At 40.1% G+C, this 22736-nt stretch overlaps 1 protein-coding gene across 5 annotated transcripts in view; it reads right to left on the bottom strand.

Annotated features, from left to right (window-relative positions):
- TRMT9B (tRNA methyltransferase 9B (putative)) overlaps window positions 1-22736 on the bottom strand; it is a 47270-nt gene that overhangs the window by 22736 nt on the left and 1798 nt on the right. The window lies entirely within an intron of this gene.

Below are 22736 nucleotides of genomic sequence, written 5' to 3'. Positions count from 1 at the left end.
TCTGGTTTTCAGAATATGCATATACATTCTGACCCATCGTCTTTCAATCATATGCAGGTATATGATCTGCTTCGAGAGCCACAAAGACTGACTCTTAAGGAAGAACATTTTAGAAGAGTCTTGAAAGAGCTACTCAAAGATCTCATCTTGCCCTTCGCAGTGTTAGAGCTTGCCTTCATCATAAAGGAGATGATGTTGTTAGTCCCAAAACTAAAGGCTCTCCCCTGAGATTCACCCTTCCCGCCCTGACCTAGGGCTGCACGTCCCCAGCCAGCCCAGCTGTCTGAGCGCCTTTCCTTCAGGCAGTAGTGCCCTGATGCAGTCACCCTCTCAGATGTGCCACTGAAGGCAGAGTGTTCCGTGCCTTAGTCAGAAAGACTAGCTAATGAAAAGAACTCCAGATGGTGCAGCAGGCAGGTGTGAACCACGCGGGTGAGAGCAGGGATAGGGAACTTCCCTGTAAGCCCAGCTCATGCCTCCAAACACCTATACTCATAACTGACTCTCCTAAGTTTACTAAACTGGGATCCAAATTGAAAATGTATGAATTATATTATCTTTTCCAAGAAGTTGATGGGCAAAGACAACTTACAGTAGTATGTCTTTATGAAAATGTTGAATTCAAATGATTACTTTTACTTTATCAGCCTTACGTCTCTGGGGTATTTAGCATTTTAAAAAATGCATTTCTTCTGCCTTTCTCCTTGAATAAATGGGAAACCATGCTCGAGGGCAAAGGTTTGTAACTCAAACCTTCTGAAATGTTGAGGTTAACTGTGTGTGTGTTTTCCTGGAAAGAGGGTTGGTACCTCAAATTATGGCTCGGGCAAAGTCAGTTTTTGGAAAAAAAAATAATTTCTGTGTTAAATTAAAAATACACATTTGTTCATTCAACAAATATTAATTAAAGCTCTGTTATATAAAAGGCACTAGGGATAGAGTTTTTTTAAGTCTCCCAATTTAAGAATCCAAAATTTCATATGGGAAACATACAAAGAAATAGAAAACTAAAATATGGTAGAACCTTTACTTTTGGTATGGATACATCCTAAAGCTTCTGAGCTTCTGAATCCCCAAACTACTTGTGTCTTGCCTTATTTTATGTATTGATCTATCAGAAGATAAATCAAGATAGATGGATAGATAGATAGATAAAATTAACCCTATTGCAGATTACTTCATGATGGTCCTTTGGGCCATCACAAGTATTCAAAACCACAAATGCCAAGAGCCCACACCTGGTGTGATGAGTGTTATGATACAGGTGTGCACAGGTGCTGTAGGAGCACGTAGGAGAGGAAACTCATCCAGCCTGAGTAGGGAGGGGCAGTGACATCCAGGCTGGAGCTCAGAAGACAGTGGGGATAAGTCAGGTAGAGGGGAAATGGGTGATTCTAGTCACAGAAGACAGCATATGCGAAAAAGATAAGTATAATCTCTGATGAACGTCAGGTAACTTAACAACAACAATAGCAAGACACACACATGCACACGCAAACATACTAATTCCTTACTATCATCCAGGCCCTATTATAAGCATTTAACATAGATTAACTCATTGAATCTACTCAACCACTATATGAAACAGGAACTACCATGTGCTCCATTTTACAAATAAGAAAACTGAGGTGCAGAGAACGTAAGTGACTTTCCAAGGTCACGTAGTAAGTGGCAGAGCCAGGATTTGAAACCAGAAGATAGATTCCAGAGTTCACACCCTAAACTCTACAGTCTGATGGGGAGGGAGGAGGGGGGACAAGTGGAGCCTGGAAGAGTACACAGGAGTCAGACCACATAGGGCCTGGGTTAGCATTCTAAGGAGTTCAGATTTTGTCCTGGACATAATGGGGAACCACCGAATTACTTCAACAAGAGAAATGACAAAATCTGATCTGGTTTCCACAAATCTATAGCAACAGTGTAGACTAGTATTTCCTGGACAGGTTCACAGAGAAAGAACATAGTTAAATACTTTAGACAAAGAAGGATATTAAGGATGCTTAGGAGGGGGGAAATATAAGAGAGATCTAGGACAGAACATCACATTAATAGAACTTGGTGACTGATAAAAAGTCAAGGCAAAGAGCACACTGAAGAGGAAGCAGCGATACTAACAAAGCTGATACTGTGAGGAGTATCACCGCCATCCTAGAATAAAGGAAAGAGGGAGTGAGAATGAAAGGCAAACAAAAGGAAGCTTTTGTTTGTAATGACCATATATAAACTCTGACAAACCCTTGGGATGCATATGAATACATCCAAAGATTAGTTACGATGTATGCATCTGCAGGAAATAGAATATAACAAGGACTAGGTGTTGGTAACTGACTTTGAAATTCCATAGTGATCAGTAACACATTATATTTTATATTATGGCCTGGGTAGTCTGTGTACATCCCTTATGTTCTGTAACTGATGGCAACTTATTCCAGATAGCGAGAACAGATCTTATGATCGCTGCGTCTTTGGAATCGTAATTCACATAGCACTAAATCAGTCTTTACTGTATAAATACATGAAGAAGGGTATAGAAGGATAAAAAAGATGGCCTTCCCCCCCATTCTTTTTTACTGAAGTACAGTCAGTTTATAATGTGCCAATTTCTGGTGTACAGCATAATGTTTTAGGCATACATATACATGCATATACTCATTTTCATATTCTTTTCCACTATAGGTTACTGTAAGATATTGACTTTAGTTCCCTCTGCTATACAGTAGAAACTTGTTTATCTATTTTGTATATAGTAGTTAGTATCTGCAGATTTCAAACTCCCAGTTTATCCCTTCCCACCCTCTTTACCCTCTGGTAACCATAAGTTTGTTCTCTGTGTCTGTGAGTCTGTTTCTGTTTTGTAAGTTCAGTTGTGTGTTTTTTTTTTAAGCTTCCACATATAAGCGGTATCATATGGTATGTTTCTTTCTCTTTTTGGCTTACTTCGCTTAGTATGATGATCTCCAAGTCCATCCATGTTGCTGCAGATGGCATTATTTTACCCTTTTTAATGGCTGGGTAGTATTCCATTGTATGTATACACCACATAGATGGTGCTGTAGCTCACCATTGGAGGGAATGCATCCAAGAGAAGGGTTCAGATTTGGACATACTGTTTCTGGGATGTCTGAAGGACAACAGAATAAGATGGACATGAAGCTCAGGAGAGCAGGCTGGGCTACAGATCATTTAAAAATCACTTTATCCTAGGACTTGGCAGTGAGGGCCATGGGAGTGAATTAAATTAAGAGCTTGTGCAGAACAAGAAAAAAAATGAGATTAGAAAACCAGGGATCACCAATAGTCAACCCCCATGCATGTTAAAATCAGAGGAGAAGTTGGCCATGTGCTGTTAGAGGTCTACCATAATTAAGTTTAATTCAAGAAATACTGACTGAGCAACCACTAGGTGAGTTGCTGTGCTAGCTATGAGAAGAATGGAAGGTGAGGGGTGCTTCAGACCAAGACGAGAGTAACACGGAATAACAGCTGGACGACAAGACTAAGGAACAAGCGTATGATTTATTGATAGGAAAGCAGAGGCAGCAGGCAACATCAGCTTCTGTAATTTGGGGCAATGCTTTCACTGAGTCTTACTCCCTCTAAATAATGAGGCAAATAAAACAGGATGCTGTTCTAACTGATATTCCCTGCACTACACAGAACCCCTTAATGATACACCAGGGAGATTACAGTAGAAATGGTAGGAAGAGAAGCAGCAGGCATTTCTGATAGAAATCCTATGAGCGGAACAAACTCAGGGCTTTAAAACAACAAAATACATAACCCTGGGAGGGTCATCCAGCAGGGACCAGAACGTTACCCTGGAGTATGTTGAAAGAAACTAGACAAAACGAGGGGAGGTTATTTTAGGGGAAAGAGATCAAATAGTCCTAAAGAATACTTGGTTTTCTCGAAAATTTTCAAAGACTACATGTCTAATTTGACTTCATGTAGAAGTAGCATATTATCTCCAGAATCTCAGTAAAGGAAATGAAGGTGGTAACATAGGGATGAGGAGTGTGTGTCTATGTGACGGGAGGTCCCAGGAGGAGAATACAAAACAGGAGGAAATAAAAAAGCACAGTATCGATTATGAGATCTGTTATCCAAGGTCTTTCCTCCGCAGGCAACGACTAGGCCCTGTTCATTGTAACTCTGCTGCAATTCATTTTGATTTTGTAGATTAGAGAATGCCGGGGGGAAAAAAAGGTAAATCAAATACGAGATTTAAGAAAAATGAAAATATAACATGCAGCTTCCCCCTGGCATTGGCTGCTGGTGTCAGTTTGACAAAACCATCTCTCAGGCTGTGTTTAAAATCAAGGTCATAGGATCCCCAGAGCAGCAGCTTGGAAGAAGATGGTTCTGGTGTCACAAAAGGCAAGACCAGGAGAGAAACAGAACATTGCCCGTCCTCCTTCCTCTTAGGAAAGAAGATTTTGGCAGGTTGAGTGACCAGGAATCTCACATTTTATTGTCAAATGATTATTCAAGAAGGAGTTTTTACCTGAAGCCCATGGCAGTCAGCCATAAAACTATAAATCACGTGGTGATTCTTCTAAGAATGGGATCAAGGGGAGAGATGCAAGGAAGAATTATGTGTTAGTGCTTTTCATAAAATACGTTTACAATACAGTTGGCCCCAAAGAAGCACTCATGGGATTATTACTGGACAAAAAATCAGATTGTATACGTGAGGTTTTAGGAAGAGAGTTTGTAAGCAAAATAGGGTAGAATCTGAGCTGTCAAGTATCTTATCCTTTAGATTCCTCCTCTGATTCATTTCTCTTTTGTCTCACCGTCCCCCCACCACCACTGCCCAGCCTGAGCTTAAGCCCTCCCCTGGTAATCCAAGACTTCCCACTCTTGTGGGTTTCACGGATCTGAAAAATCTCAGAGGGACACTTGGAGAATCAGAGGGACTAGCTGATTCTTCCCTTGAAGGCTAGCACACACACACACATTATTTAAAACCTGTTATTTACTGTCCCCATTATTGAATGGATAGTTTACCCCCACAAAAGTTGGGAGGTCATCATTTTGAACTGAAGAAGTCCTTCAAAATTAAAATTTAGCTTCATGAAAATTTACTCTACCTTTAAAATTTTTCTCATTTTACTACGGATTGATGAACCACTGCCACAAACCAACAATGGAGTAAAGACTGGGTTTTGGGGACCAGATTAGTACAGTGGTTTCCAAACCCACCAACCTCGCTGCCTTCACAGCTCTGTGCCCTGAAGTTCATCCTCCACACAGTCATCACAGGGGGTGTCTTGCCCCCTGTCTGGAGACTTAAAGAGAAAGTCCAACTATCTTACTTAGCGTATCATAAAGCCCTCCACGACCTGACCGCAGCCAACCCTCCAGAATGGTGCCTTATTATGTCCCAGCCCCAACTCCATGCCCTCGGCCCTACAGTGCTCCTCAGCATAGCCAGCACTCACACTGCTTGTTACAGCAAGGTAAGAACTTTGCACAGAAGGTAAATCAGTGGTTGCTTCTTTCATTGAGAAACTCTTGCTGTGATCAGGGTAAAAGGAGTCAGCTTAGTGACTTAGCTGAATTACATTCAGGTCCAAGCTTCTCATCTAGTGTCACTGCTTTACCTTTGTGACTTGTGAGTCTCTGAACGCTTATACGTTTGAGGTCTTCATGCTTTTTCCTCATCCCTTCCCTCTGCCTGGAATTACCTTTCTGCCCTAGCCCACCTGACAGGCATAGTTATCTCTGAACGTTCAGCTTGGGTCACATTCTCTGCGGCGGCTTTCCTGTCCCCAGCTTGGATTCGCTGCCTTGTCTTCCTTGTGTTACACAGAAACACATCAGTACTCGTATTCTGGAGGCCTCTGTCTTGCTTACTTGGCTTACCTCACATCCAGCTGCATTTTTTATTGGCGACAGCCTCTAGTGCACGGCGCTGGTGAGAGGCAGGGAGGTTCTCCTGCCTCTGTCACCAGGTGGGAATGGGGTGTTAGTTTGCTGGGGCTGCGGTAACAAAGTACCACACACTTGGGGGCTTAAACAACAGAAATATATTTTCTCACAGTTCTGGAGGCTGGCAGTCCAAGCTCAAAGTGTCGGTGGGGTTGGTTCATTCTGCGGGCCATGAAAGCAGGACCTGTTCCAGGCCCCTCTCCTTGGCGGGTGGATGGCCGTCTTCTCCCTGTGTCTTTATATCCGCTTCCTTCGACGTGTCTATGTCCAGATTTCCCCTGAGAAGGACACCAGTCATATTGGATTAGGGCCCACCCTAGTGGACTCATGTTAACTTAGTTGTGTTTTGAAAGACTGAGTCTCCAGATAACAGTCAAATTCTGAAGTACTGAGGGTTAGGACTTCAACACATGAATTTGGGGGAACACAGCTCAGTCCATAACAAATGGTATGGGGGGTTGAAGGGCGGCCCCTCCAAAAAAGGTGAGTCCTTATCATAACCTCTGGAACTTGTGAATGTGAATTTATTTGGAAAGAGCCTTTTGCAGATGTAATTTAAGTTACAGATCTTGAGATGATCATCCCCATGACTTGGCTGTGGTCTGATAAGATTCGGTCTTTGTGTGGGAGAGGTGGGTGGAGTGGGAGTTAAGAACGTGGCTCTGAAGCCCTAATTCTCAAAGTCCAGTTTTAGCGCTGCCACTGTCTCGCCCCATCATGGAACAGGTTTGTTCTAAAGTCTTGGATGGTTTTTTGACTTGAGCTTTTGCCCAACCCACACTGGTATCTAATTTAACTGATCCAAGATTTCGGGGCCTTGTATATATCTTTAGAGAATCACTTCGGAGAGAAAACAAACACAAAGAATGATTTACCTAGTGTCCTAGAGTGAAGCAGTGTTTGAACATGAAACGCACAGAACATTTCTGCTTCTCAACCCATTTTTGTGTGTGTGTACTGTGAAAATGTCTCTTTTCACACTACCTAGAGTTTTGTAACTTATGCTTCCCCTACCTCCAGAGTATTAACCATGGGTGTTTGTACAGGTGATGAACACTACCTAGTCCTAAAATGCCTTTGGATTATGATCTCATAATATAAAAATTGAAAGAGATACTGTAAAATGTAAACAAATCGATGAAGGTATTGTAAAGTCTGCCTTTTGCTGTTCTGATCTGGAGAAATGAGGCATTACCCTCAGCCGTGTGCCTCCCACTGGGCCGACTGCTGGGCACACAGGCTCCACCCATCTCCACCTGCTCGCATGTTGCAGAAGCCGAGTGCTCTCTCATCTCCCGCTGCACCTCGTTCCTACCTTCGGAGGGTGGATGGTATTCATTCGCATGAGCCATCCAACTCTTGCGTTAGTCTGGAAAGCCCTATGCTAGATAGACACGTACCAAACTCAGATTTTAGAGCAATTTTAATAAAATCCTGGGTTCTAACTGAACATTAGAAATAGCTGAAAATAATTGAAATTATTTTCAATAAATAATACCAAGGTATTATTTGTTTTAATCACTTTTAGGGAGATATTTCTAATACTACATATTTTTATATCTTTCTACATAACATAGGGGCTAATTATGACAGAGTATTAGAGGGCAGCCACGCTATCTGCAGCCTGACAGAGTGTCTGCATTTACACTAAATGGCACTAGGTTTTGAGGACATCTTGACCATTTCTCTACCCTGCTGTGTTGTGGGCAGTCAGTTTTCACTCTGTTTCCAGAAATCTCTTCTACTTTCCAATTTGCTGCTCTTAGTTGGCTTGGGGCTTAAAAGAGATGAGACCACTAAATCTGTTGGAAGCCTACCTGAAATATGAAGAAAAAGACATTCGGGTCATCAGAGGCGCAGCTTTGAATGAACAAGTTTGGTGACATCTGTCCTGATAGCTCTCAAGTTTTGTTGGTTCTGGGTCATGATCTGGATGCTGGAAAAGGCTTGCTGGACCGGTGACCTCCTGCTAAGTCCTGGAGTACCAGCTCTCTTGATTGACAGCCTTTGGGTTTTCAGCCGGAGCTCCCTGGCCCCATCTCCTTGCTGTGTGTTCGCTTCAGCGCTGGTTCTGTTGCAATTGTGCTGAGCTCCTTCCTGACAGCTCAGATCGTGTCATTCCCTCCACTGTCTGCAGCAGCCCACACTTATGGAAACCAGCACGGGGGCAAGGCTGGAACATTTACATGACACACTGAGGCTTTCAATTCAGAGTAAGTGCCACGATTATTATGAAAGCTGCACAGAAAGGAGGAAATGCACCAGTTGAAAAAAAAAAGTGGTCTAATCTGCAGGCAGCTTGCATTGTATTTTATAAGAATATATTTGACATTTTAAGCTTCCCAGTGACAATAAATTGCACTTCTCCGAGGAGCAAGAGTTATTAAGTCTGTGCTTAGAATAAACCAGACTGTTTTTGAAAGTTTAATTTTTTTCAATTTTCGTGCTCCGTTTGATGACAGCGTTTATTTCTTCAGCGATAAGCCTATAATGATACACTGTCTATTATTTCTAATTTAAAACTATAAATACCATTTTTAACCTTCACAGAATTTCATCATAATCTACTTAAAAAAACAAATTAAAAACAGTTCCAATCCTACCTTATACATTAAATAAGATTTAACATAAAGTGCCAACTGCAAGATGGAAATATTTTTGATGACGGCTATGTAACACCTAATGGAATCCAGGATGCCATCTTCAGGGAGGGACTCAATGTTTGTGTTGCCCCCGAAATTCACACGTGGAAGCTCTAACCCTCAGTGTGGCTGTATTTGGAGATCAGGCCTATACGGAGGTAATTAAGGTTAACTGAATTCATCAAGGTAGGGCTCGGATCTGACAGGATTAATGTCCTTAGAAGAAATGCCAGACAGCTCTCTCTCTCTGCTGCCACACAGAAGAGAAAGGCCACATGAAGACACAGTGAGAAGGTGGCCGTCTGCAAGCCAGGAAGAAGAGGGCCCTCAGCAGAAACTAGAGTGGCTGAAACCTTGTGCTGGAACTTCCAGCCTCCGGAGCTCGTGAGAAAACAAATTTCTGTTGTTTAAGCCACCCAGTCTTTGGTTCTTTGTTCTGTCTGCCCGTGCTGACGAAGACCCCATCTCTTTTGTAATATGCACAATTATTTCACCAAGAAAGGCAATGATGGTATGTCATTGACTGTAAGATGTACCCAATTCCAGTGATGTTGAAATGTGAAATGTTAAAAAATGAAGATGACAGTGTTTTGATAAACAGTTTTGAAAAAACAACCAAAAAAGGACAATAATGACTAGAGTTTTGGGGTTTTTTTTTTAAAGTTTTTTCCTTAGAAACGCCAATCAAAAGTCTACTTCCGTCAGCAGATCTTTGTTTCATGGTCTCCTCAATTGTTAGCAAGTGGGAAATTGCACAGCTCGTGCGTGAGAAAATGAGGGTCAAAAATGGGCAAATAGATATAAAACCAAAGCTTAAGCTCTTACTGTTTATATTGGGAATTTAACTCACTTTCCCCAGAAAGCTGGAGACATTGACAAAATAGTACCTTATCAGACTAACTCTGTTCCTGCTTCACTAAGAAAATGTACATTTCTTCAATTTCCCTCCTTCTGCCCCATGGTCCTGTGCACCCCTGTGTTTCGGATCATCAGACTTCTTTCCAAGGCTAGCACATCTCCTCCACTGAGCTCGTCTTTCTTCGGACATTGGCCTCTTCTCATGTCGCACTGTTAGTCTCCCCCCAGGGCCTCCCCTCCTCAGTCCCCAGAGGTCCAGAGCTCCCTCTCCCTGGAGAAAAACTACGGTTGAATTCCACAGGAGGGTCATTCTGCTGGCCCCTCTGGGACTGACCATTAGCACGTGGACCAGAATGGATTCTTCCTGAAGCCACTGGTCATCCAGCAAACAAGAAGCCTCAAACAGCTACCGTGCTGCCCAAGGGAAGGACTCAGGATGCTGAGGGAGGCTTGGAAGGAAGTGGCTGTAGGCTCCACGGGCAGAGGGAACAGCCCCAGGTAGGGGTGGTTGAGCCAAGGAAACCATCAGCTGTATGGAAAGACATTTAAGCTTTATGTCAGAGTAAGTGAAAACACAGGCCACTGGTGTCATTTGTAAATACTTGAGAACCAACTAGTAAATAAAAGAAATTTATAGAATTAGTTTCTAAAGGACTAAGGACTGGAATCCACATGCACTGATGCTACAAGCCCGGAGGCCCACCGTGCCATGCTGTAGTCTAGTTTAAATAAACAGATCCTGGAAAACAGGCTTTAACTACGGTAGTCACAGCTTTAACTGAATTACTTGGTACACAAAGTATTCAATAACCTGGATATATGCTTTAATGATTACTGTTAACCTGTAATAAAAATTGCCATGTCAAAATATAACATAGTTTTCCTCCATGTTTTAAATTATTCAGTTATTCTTCAGACAGTTCCTGTTTTAATGGATGAATCATTATACACAGAGCACTGGGAATCATTCAAAACACAAAACTGTGTGGTTAAAAGTTTGCAACTTGACAATTGAGTCAACAGGGCATATCCTGCCTGCAGCACAGCCATCCAGGTTTAACTGCACAAATGGTGGGATTTCTAGTAGCTTCTGCCTTTCAAAACATTCACAACCATCTTAAAGTGGTGTGTTATACATGAAACCATGAATGTATACCGAAATACATCATCTTAATGAGCAGGAAAAGCTTCTGTACGCACATATTGCCAATGCCTTTCAAAGGGTCTGAATTCTAACATGTAGACTAGACAGATTATCAGTTAAAAGATCATAAATTACTTTAAAACCATCTGGCTCTACATTCCATTTGCAGGTCTCTACGTGTATCGCATACATATGGGTGTACACGTGCATCTCTATAGCTTTTTTAAGGAAATGACAGATGGTCTGGCCCAATTTTTCCTGGTCATGTAGGAAATATAACATTCTTTGCTAGCAAAACCAGACGAGGTAGGTCTGCATTTCTGCCAACTCAATGCAAAGCCTCAAGAGTTTCCTGCAGAGGAAAGCCAGCTTGGAGAGTCCAGTCAGTGTCTGCAGGAGGAAAAATTAATGATAGGAGGTTGGAGGGCCTTGATGACGAATGTCCTTACAGCTTCAAGACCAACATTTTCTCTGGTTTCAGGCCTGTCTGTCAGTGGATTGTGTGGGCTCTGACTGAAGTCTTTAATCGGTATGGAACTGGATGGCAAGGAGGTAGTTTGCTCAGAAGTCTGAGTGCATCTTCCTCACCTGCTAAGAGCTTGGGTGAAGTTTCTGCACCTAAGGTAAGTGCAGCTTGTTAAATGTTTTAGCTGGGATTAGAATGACCAAACTGCTCTCATTTATTAATTTCCATGAATTAAGGGAGCCATATCCCGACCACCTGACATGCCATCACCTGGACCCCCAAAGCGAACGTTATCTACATTTTCTACTTTAGCACGTGAAGTGCCTGTTAATTAAAAAAATATATTTAGGTAATTTTTAAATTAACATCTTGCACTGATGTGGAACATTGGTTACAAGTGGTGAAGTAATATTCATACATTATTATTAATAAGTGTCCCTAGTAATATAGTAGAGTGCACAGTTTGCATTCTATAGTTGCGTGGGGTTTGCCAAATGCAAAATGTCATGAATCTACAATTACCCACATATGCTGAATAGTTTCACTGCCCTAAAAATCCCCTGTGCCCTCTTCTTCATCTCCTCTTCCCCTCAAAACCCCCAAGCAACTACTGATCTTTTTACTGTCTCTGTAGTTTTGCCTTTCCAGATGTCATATAATTGGGATTTAGCCTTTTCAGACTGGTTTATTGACTTATCAATTCTGCATTTAACCTTCTCCATGCCTTTTTGTGGCTCCATAGGTGTTTTCATCACAGAATAATATTCCACAGACAGTTTGTTTATGCATTCACCTACTGAAGGACATCTTGGTTATCTGCAAATTTGAGATGTTTGTGTTATAAATGTTTATCCAGGTACAGGTTTTTGTGTGAACTTGCTGTTAATTTTTCAGTCCTCACCGGTACAGGCGTAGTCTAATGGGAGGAGACTTGTGGACACTGTTCATTTTCAGCACCCATACGATGTTCCCTTAGGTTCCACTTTTCTCAATGCTCCGTAACACCTGTTGGGCTCTCAGCTATCACTTCTGATTGGCAGATAACCTCTGTAGATGTGTTTTCTGGAGCTCAGTTACTACTAAGTTATGAGATGATCAGGATTCCTTTGTTGATGCCATAGAAGGTTGATACCTGCTTGAGACTCAGAGGAAGAAATTCCCATCCAGCAAATGCAGCCATTCCTGATTTGTGCCAGGCATGTCAGCATTACTTTCCAGGGCTAGAAATTCCCCATGGAAATAAAATTACCTAAAGTTTCAAATGAAGGGTCATATTGTAGTGCTTCTGTTTCCATAAAGGGATTATGTAGGTTGAGATCAGATGCACAGTGGTCTTGACATTGCTGTCTGCTTCCATAGCCAAAGGAAGACTATTCTTCCTGTACGTGGAAGATCCACGTTCCGCAGCAGCTCTTATCCTTTCGTCTCAAACCAGCAGATGGTTGTTGGTTCCGCTGCCTGTTTCTGGGAAGTTCATGATCACCTGTGTTATGTTTTTGGTTACATGGACCAGTTCTGTTCAGTCTCATGCTATTGATCCATAGTTCTTTGTGTTGCTGGAGGCTGTTCACTTGAGTCTTGCTGGAGGCTCATCGCATTCCAGATGTCAGCCCTTTGCACTTAGAAACATCTGTGATCAATGCATTACGGTAGTTGTGACAAAAAAGTTAGCTTCCTCTCTTGTGTGAGGATGGAATTTGAGACTCTGGGTGCTTTTTTCAGCAGGCGGCTTCTCTAGATTGTCTGCACTTCCTCTTTCTGATGACTTTTGCAAAGGCATAGCTGGAGTCCAGCCTGACAGAGTATTATGTCGAAGAATTATGACTGGAGAGGAAACAGTGTTCTTTTTTTCCCTCCATTTTTAGCTTCTTCATTTAAAAATCAATATGGTGGGTTATCTACCCAAAAGAATTGAATGCAAGGGTTCATAGAGAGATTCGCACACCCATGTTCATAGCAGCATTATTAACAGTTGCCAAAGGTAGAAGCAACTCAGGTGTCCATTTAGGAATGAATAGATGAACCGAATGTGTATGTACATACAGAAGAATAGTGTTCAGCCTTAAAAAGAAAAGAAACTCTGATATATGCTACAACATGGATGAACCTTAAGGACATTTTGCTACAAGAAATAAGCCAGTCACAAAAGGACAGATACTGTATGATTCCACTAAAATAAGGTACCTAGAATAGTCAAATCCAGAGACAGGAAGTAGAAAGTGGTTGCCAGGAGCTGGGAGGAGAAGTGAATGGGGAGTTACTGTTTAATAGGTACAGTTCCAGCTTTGCAAGATGATAAATGTTCTGGAGATGAATGATGATGATGGGTTGCACAACAGTGTGCACGTACTTAATGCCACTGAGCTATACACTTAAAAATGGTTAAAATGGTAAGTTATGTATATTTCACCACAATTTTAAAAAATCAGTATTTCAATTAATGCAGTAATGCCACACAACTAGTGCTTTATTCTTGGGAGACCACAAGTCCTCGGTTTCTGGGACAGTCCCCACTTGTGCTTCTTTTTCCCAGGGCAACCATTAATGCAGGCAGACCTCAGAGATACTGCGGGTTTGGTTCCAGACCACCACAACAAAGCGAACATTGCAATAAAGTGAATCACATGAATTTTTTGGTTTCCCAAAACAATAAAAGTTATATTTACACATACTGTAGTCTATTAAGTGTACAGTAATAGCATTATGTTTTAAAAATGTACATGCCTTAATTTAAAAATACCTGAATGCTAAAAAATGCAAACCATCACCTGAGGCTTCAGTGAGTCTTAATCTTTTTGCAACTGTAACATCAAAGATCATAGATCACAGATCACCATGGCAAACATAATAATAATATAAAAGTTTGAAATATTGTGAGAATTACCAAAATGTGACACAAAGGCACAAAGTGAACAAATGCTATGAGAAAAATTACACTGATAGACTTGCTCAATGCAGGGCTGCCATAAACCTTCAATTTGTAAAAAAAAATTAAACAAAACACAGTATCGGCAATAAAACAAGGTCTGCCTGTAGTGCCCCCTCACTCTCAAAAGTGTCCCAGATTGAACAATAAGTCGATCTAGTTTGTAATTGCATAAATCACTGCATTCCCATAGTCACTGGCAAATGTCTTAACATCTGGAATGTGCCTGCATTTTCTCGAATTACTCTGATTATAAATTCTGAAGCTCCAGTGGCGCAATCGGTTAGCGCACGGTACTTATATAAATTCTATGTCCTATAGAACATTATGGGTTCTGGTCTTTTTATTTTTTTTAACTTAAAACAACAGCCATTTATTTGCTCACAGTTCTATTGGTTTGACCTTTGGCATAACATGGCTGTTTTCTGCTCAGAATATGACAGGATCGAAATCAAGATATCAGCCTGGCTGAGCTGTCATCTAAAGGTTCTGGGGTAAAATCTGCTTCCAAGCCAGTTCTTGGAATTGAGTTCAATTTCCTGTGGTCATAGGACTGAAATCCCTGATCTAACTGTGGTCCCACTTTCCCTCCTGCCACCATGAGCATTTAAAAAAAATTACTGATTACTTTCTGAACATTGACTAAAGTAGCAAAAGCTGTCCTCTCTTCTTACAAACTCCTTATTTCTTTAAACACTAAAACCCTCTAACTTTTGTGTTTTTTTTAATTGAGGTAACACTGGCTTAGAACATTATATAAATTTCACATGTACAGCACTATATTTTGACTTCTGTATATGCTACAACGTGTTCACCACTAAAAATTTAGTTTCTGTCTGTCACTATGTAGTTGGTCCTTTTACCCATTTGGCACTCCCCACATCCCATAACCAATACTGTCTTCTCTGTGTCTGTGTTTTTATTCTTTTGGTTTGTTCGTTTATTTTGTGAACATAAAGTATTCCACATAGGAGTAAAGTTATACAGTATTTGTCTTTCTCTGTCTAACTTATTTTACTTACCATAATACCTGCAAGGTACATTCATTTTGTAGCAAATGGCAAGATTTCATCTTTTTATGGCTGAATAATATTCCATTGCGTACATAAATCACATCTTTCTTATCCATTCATCCATCAGTGGGCACTTAGTTTGTTTACATATCTTGGCTATTGTAAATAATACTGCAGTGAACATGTGGGTGTATTTATCTTTTTGAATTAACATTTTTGTTTCTTCAGACAGATGCCCAGGAGAGGAATTGCTGGGTCGTATGGTGGTTCTATTCTTAATTTTTTTAGGAAACTTCATAATGTTACCATAGTGGCTGCACCAATTTATATTCCCACCAGCAGTATATGAGGGCTCCCTTTTCTCCACATACTTTCCAATATTTGTTATTTCTTGTCTTTTTGATAATAGCCATTCTAAAGAGCGTGAGATGATATCTCATTCTGGCTTTGATTTGCATTTCACTAATAATTAGTGATGTTGGATATCTTTTCATGTGTCTATTGGCCATCTGTATGTTTTCTCTGGAAAAATATGTATTCAGCTCCCTACCCATGTTTTAATTTGGGTTGTTTGTTTTTTGGGTTTTTTTGATTTGTATAAGTCCTTTATATATTTTAGATATTAACCCCTTATTGGATATATGATTTGCAAATGTCTTCTCCCATTTGGTAGGTTGTCTTTTCATTTTGTTAATTGTTTCCTTTTGCAGTGAAGAGGCTTTTTAGTTTGATGTAGTCCCATTTGTTTAATTTTGTTTTTGTTTCTCTTCCTGATGAGACATATCCAGAAAGATACTGCTAAGACTAATGTCAAAGAGCATACTGCCTGTGTTTTCTTCCAGGAGTTTTATGGTTTCAAGTCTTACATTGAAGTCTTTAATCCATTTTGAGTTGATACTTGTGTAGTATATAAGATAATAATCTAGTTTGATTCTTTGGCATGTGGCTGTCCAATTTTCCCAAGAATGTTTATTGAAGAGATTATCCTTTCTCCGTTGTATGTTCTTTGCTCCTTTGCCATAAATTAATTGTCCATATATGTGTGGGTTTATTTCTGGTCTCTCAGTTCTGGTCCACTGATCTGTGTGTCTGTTTTTTTCTGCCAATGACATGCTGTTTTGATTACTATGGTTTTATAGTATAATTTTAAATCAAGGAATGTGATACCTGTAGCTTTGTTCTTTTTTCTCAGGATTGGCTATTTGGGGTCTTTTGTGGCTCCATACAAATTTTAGGATTTTTTTGTTTTATTTCTGTGAAAAATATTGTTGAAATTTTGATAGGGATTGCACTTAATCTGTAAATTTGTTTTAGGTAATATGGACATTTTAACAATGTTAATTTTTCCACTCCATGAGAATGGAATATCTTTCAATTCCTTTGTGTCTCCTTCGAGTTTTTCCCAAAACGTCTTAATAGTTGTCAGTGTACAGGTCTTTCACTTTCTTGGTTAAAAATGTCTTATAGTTGTCAGTGTACAAATCTTTCACTTTCTTGGTTAAATTTCACTTTCCTAGGTAAGTTATTCTTGTGGTTGTGAATGTAAATGGGATTGTTTTTATAATTTCTCTTTCTGCTAATCTGTTGTTAGTGTACAGAAATGCAACAGATTTTTATATATTAACTTTATACCCTGCAACTTTACTTCTAATAGTTTATTATTTCTGATAGTTTTTGTTGGGGTCATTAGGGTTTTCTACATATAAAAATCATGTTATCTGCAAATATTGACAGTTCTTCCTTTCCAATTTGGATACTTTTTTTTCTTTTTTCTACCTAATTGCTCTGGCTAGGACTTCCAGTACTACATAGAATAAGAGTGGTGAAAATGAGCATCTTTGTCTCATTCCTCATCTTAGAAGAATAGCTTTCAGTTCTTCACTGTTGAGTATAATGTTAGCTGTGGATTTGTGATATAGAGCCTTTATTATTGTTGAGGTATATTCCTTCTGTATGCATTTTATTGAAAGTTTTTATCATAAAGGGTGTTTAATCTTGTCAGATGCTTTTTATGCATGTACTGAGATATCATATGGTTTTTATCTATCATATTGTTAATGTCCTGTATCGTGTTGATTGGTTTGCCAGTGTTGAACCATCCTTGCATCCCTGAAATAAATCCCCCTTGATCATGATGTTTGATCTTTGTAATGTATTATTGTAGTCTTTGGTATAACCATCTAACTTTTGACAAGCTCACTTACTTTGATTTCTGTGGGCTAAAGGGAGCAGATAAAAGACATGGTCCTAGATAGTTGCCATTTTTGTGTCTCTCTTGGCTACTGTTTTGTTACAAAAATATCAGCAGATATTCCTTGAAGTCAGAAATATGTTGGTGGTTCAATTAACTCCACCTTTCACCTCACCATGAGAAAATACACCTCTTTCTCTTTGAGAAAGGCACTTTGTCCATACTCATGATAAGAGTACCATATTACTGTAAAACCCTTGATTACTGTCTCGCCCAGAGCATCAGTCTCCCAAAGACAGAGCCATGTATCTTTAGCACCTCATACCAGTCCTGGTACAGAAAGGTTCTTAATATCCACTTATTAAGTCAGTGAATAAACAAATCACTCAACAGTGTTCAAACACTAGTCTTGCTTTGTTCTCCTCAAATTTTGCCTTAAAAAATATGTAATAACCCCATGCTCTCTCTACTCACATCCCCACTTCAATCTGGCACATCAGCAATCTAACCAGAGAGTGAGTTCAGATTTAGATATTCTACTACTTTATAATACTCTAAGCAAATCAAAAGATCATTTTGATTTTCAATCCATAAAAGGAGTTGTATCCTACAACTTAATCTGTAAGCTCCATAGAGTTGAGGACAAGAACTCATCATACTTATAACCCAGAGGGGGGAAAAATCCAGGTTTTTCTCTTGAATGTTTACTCAAATATGAATAAAACAGATAAACTAGGGGAGGGGAGGAAAGCTGGCATTAGGTCATTTATGTGTTAGTATAACATAGAAAGATTAATACTACTTACTTTTCCTTACAGTTAATCAGATTAAGATTAGATTCAAACAGTTCCCTCCTGGGAATACACTTTCAGTGGGGTTTAGTTGGGGGTTCAGTATGGAAGAGAGTGGATGTATCTTGAAGCTGCATTTACAAAGAAAGAGAACTGTTTTTATTTTGATGCGTTTATTTTTGGTGGCTTGGGGCAGAGTGGTTAACTGTTAGTGTCAGCACTGAACGCAAAAGAATATATTCATATTATAGTGTGATTTACTCCAGGCAACATGTATAATTCTGCATTTAAATGATCTCGTCACCTACTAGAGAAGATAACTGAATGAACTCTCACCTTCTGAGACAAGGAAACCAATTAAAAACTCTATATGTAACAGACTGACAAATTCACTAAGTAATTCCATCTGTCTCAGCTACTTTTATCTCATTTTCTAGCTCCAAATATCAGAGGGCACATATAAAATGACTTCATTCAGTAATCAAGACTGATACCTAGATGTGCTAATGTAATTTCTGAGTACAATGACATGATAATGTCTTACTTAGCAATTGTAAAGATCCAATCATATTTCCTTTAATAGTTTGAAAAAAAAATCTGACAAGCGCCAAAGTATGAAAGAGGTGATTAGAGTGAATTCAAGCATACTCTTATTTTAATCCCCAATTGACATGACGTTTCTATCTTTAATCCTTAAAAGAAAAAAAAAAAAAGACCGTTAAAGTTCCAGACCAAAGAAAGATTCAGCAGAAACACAGATGCACAAATAATTCATCTAGTGAAAGAACCAGCTTGCCAGGAGCTATTATTTCTCTGATCAGATCCCAGTTCTTCCTTTACATTGCTATTCTTCAAGCAGATAGGCTATTTGGGACTTTGAAATGATTTAAAAATCATTTTTCCAATATTTTACTTTGATTCCTAAACCAAAACAAAGGAATATTATTTCACATTCAAATAGGACCACCACAGGCAGAGGTAGGTGCTTGGTAGTTTTTAGCTGTTTATTTGCTTGATGCTTTTTCCAGCAATTTCATCTGTAATGACTATAACATCCATCTGTTTGACATGCAAATTGGTGAGCAACTGGTTCTTTTTTTGATTCTTACAATATATCATCTACCTGTTTTCAATGAAATATTCTAGCTAAGTCTCTGATGAAATACCTTTTTGATAAGCATTAGACATGGAGTGTCACTCAGCATTCACTGCAGTCTCCTTCAAGCGAGCCTTCCTCTATCTCTGAGGCTAGAAAGCCATTAACTACATTTCCCAGAGTCCCTTGCAGCTAGGATTCTGGGCATAGCTTGGGTACTGCCAGTGAGAGGAGCTGGATGAGAATCGAGGTGGATGGTGTCTAAGGAAGATGTTTGCAAGCTCGTTTTTTGCTGTTGGTAACCATGTTCAGTTACTAGCTTCTTGTGTGGAGGGGCACTCTGTAGCAGCTTCTCCAGTCCCTGGAGTGCTCTTGATGTCAGCAGCTCTGGTGGTGGCCCTGACTCCCAGCCTCCAGACTTTGCCCATGATGAGGGCAACCCTGGGGGGCCGGTTCTCCCGTACTGTCTCATGGTCATCTCTGGAGCTCAGCCTGCATCTTCTCCTCTCCCTTAAGTTGGAACCTTCCCACATTCTTTTTCATTATAGGTTATTACAAGTTATTGAGTGTAGTTCCCTGTGCTATGTAGTGGATCCTTATTGTTTATCTATTTTGTATATAGTAGTATATATCCACTAATCTCAAACTCCTAATTTGTCCCTCCCCTGCCCTTTCCCCTTTGGTAACCATAAGTTTGTTTTCTAAAAAAAATGTGAATTTTGTTTTCTCTTCATAGTTGTCTCCATAAAAACTGTCAATGGCATGCATTACTTTTAAAACAAAATCCACGTCACTTTTCTTTAAAAAAAAAAAAGGTGGAACCTTCCCTTACAACCTTCCTGTGAGCATCCAATTCCCATGTTAAACCCCATTCTGCTCAGAGTAGCTAGGGTAGTTTCTATTATCTGCAATGTGACATTTAAAAAAAAAAGAGAGAGAGAAGAGAAAGTTGAGTGCATTCATTGCACAAGACAGCAAGTCATGCCTGGGAAGAACCAGGAAAAGGAAACTGGTTGTGACCTACATGGTTATGCATTAAGGACCAGAAAGAAGTCCCAGGCTCCACTCTCCAGAACTACCCAAATCAGGACCAACACTCTTTAAGGTCTGAAGTTGAGGCCAAAGCATAATTATAAAGATTGAGAAATTATCATAGGGATCTTTGAAGAGAAAGAAAAAAAAAATGGCCAAGAGGGGCAAGAGGAAGGAAAAAGAGGGGAAGAGAGAAGAGAACAGGAAATAACAAATGGAATAAAACCACATGGATGATGACAAGGATCCCATGCCAGATTCCTCACATGACCTGGCCTGGACATTGGAGTGAACACAGCTGTCCTGCAGGGCTCATCGCAGCTTCGCAGAGCTGGGCGAGGGGTTCTCAAACACAGACTCAGAAAGCCTTTCCACACAGGAAATACAAGTGAAACTGCTTTTGAATCGATATATAGAGTCAAACCAGATAAATATATATCTTATATTTTATTTCCAGCTAGCCTATAAATAGTCTCTCTTTATAGACAGTAGCTGGAAATACACAAACTATGTATTTTAAGCAAAAATCTGTTAGGTTTTAAAAAAGGAAATTAATTCAAATGGTTTTAAAGTCAGACAGTTAATAATGCAAAAAGCTGACAAACTAGTCAATTAGGGTAAATATGGGTTTAGGCTCTGAGCAGCTAAACAAAACAAAACAAAAAAGATTGGCACTATTCTTTTTATAATTCAATAGCGTAATCTATCAGAAAAAAAGCCTTAAGCTAGCATGTTTACACAAAACAATGAAGAGTTCTACAGAGATGTAACTCTTACCATCAAAGAAAAACAAACATGTCTGATGACCCGGGCCTACTGCCCCAGCCTCATTCACATACCACTGGCCCCTCGTCAAAGATACTTGTTGTCTCTACTGGCTCCCTGATCAGGGAACCCATGGCGTGTGCAGAGTCTCTGCAGGTGCTGTTCACTGGGCATTAAATGCTCTTCCTTCCTCCAAGACCTTCTTTCACAACCCCACTATCACTTCCTAAAGCAAGCATTGCTGACTCCCTCCCTCCACGGGTCAAATTCCCTGTCCCTGGTCAAATTCCCTGTCCCTGCCCGTAACACTTCTCCCGCATAGCACTTAGCACAGTTATAATTCCAGGGTTGCCTCTGTGTTATCAGCACACATGCTTCCAGGAGGGGTCAGGTCTGCTTTTCTTGCATCCGGAAGGCTTAGTAGCATGGCGCTTGCAGGGCCCTGGGGAGGCTGAACGATTGAAAAACCTGCATGAATGTTATTGCTGCTTCAGCTCCAAAGTCCAAATACTCCATTTCTAAATATAGAGCTGTCCAGGGGAAAACTAGGGACTGCTATCATGTTATGAGGGAGATACTTCTAATGTCATTGACAGAAACTAGTTAATTAAAGGTTTAAATTTGATTTTAGAATTTCAGTGGATCATCTCTTTCCTCCCCCTGCTATCTCATCATTATCTCCACCATAGCCAACTTCTTTAACCTAGGTAAGCGAAACAGCCTATCTAAGGGGAAGAAGATACAAGTTTGACAGTGTGAGCCTCTAGCTCCCCAAAACTCTGATTACTAAGAGTCTAGTGTGTCCTAGACTGTATACTGTAAGAGTAAACTAAGTGTACCAGGACGGGGAATGACCCATTGACTCGAATATTCTACCATCAACCCCTCCACAGCCCCTGGAAGATGACATTTAAGTCAGCGTATTTCTGTTTCTTGTAAGACAGCTCGCAATGTGCATTTTACCCCACTTACTCCATTTGCTCCTGACAACCACCTTACGAAGAATAACTATTCCCATTTCATCGATGAGGAAGTGGCTCAGTGCTGGGATTCACTCCAGGGGATGGAGCTCAGGTTCCAAGTGAGAAGTTTCTCTGGATGGGAAGTGAGTACCCAAAGTGAAAAGGGTCACTCTTTTTTGATACCTCTTAGCTAGAGGTCCCTGCTTTGTACTGTCTTGTGACATCAAGAGACAAGAACCATACAAAGTGTGGGACATTCAGCTGATCATTAGCATCACCATACTGCCAGCTGGACCTGGGACCCAGCTATCCCAGAATCAGCCTCCATATTTAGTTCCTTAGGTCTGTCCTTAAACACATCCCCCTCTTATCATAATGTGTCTCAGATTTTGAAAACTAGTTCTCTAAAGGTGCATATGAATTCTTTACAAGTGAAATACATACAGGTATTCACATATCCACCTATCAGAAATACTGTTAAGTATTAATATCTTCCTTATAGTCCTCTTACTCCCCAGTGAGAGTTGGTTTTAGGAGATGTACATACACAGGAGTTAAGATTTATTGGGAAAGCACCCCCCGCATCTGTTTTAAGGCAGGATAATCATGCAGGCATAACATTTCCCATTTCACATTCCCCTGGTAAGTAAACTTTTATTAAGACCTTTGAACTACCTTGGTGCTTTTGCTATATTAAGACATACACACAAAAGGACAAATTATTTCCAAAGAACATCATTACAGTAATTGAATCTTTCTAGAAATAGGGTTTCTTTTGATTTAAGAGAAGCGTCTTTAGATAGCTCCCTTCTCAAATCTGACCGAATGCATTAATAAAGCAGTTCTCTGGAGCAGTTTCCTTAGTGAGGAGGTTGGTCCTTTCCAAGCTGTCAAGGTCCACTTTAAAAGAAGTTAT

The sequence above is a fragment of the Vicugna pacos genome, chromosome 26 (genome assembly GCF_048564905.1).
Source record: "Vicugna pacos chromosome 26, VicPac4, whole genome shotgun sequence".
Taxonomy (NCBI): domain Eukaryota; kingdom Metazoa; phylum Chordata; class Mammalia; order Artiodactyla; family Camelidae; genus Vicugna; species Vicugna pacos.
Note: the sequence above shows the minus strand (reverse complement) of the source record. Positions and strands in the feature narration are given on the sequence as shown.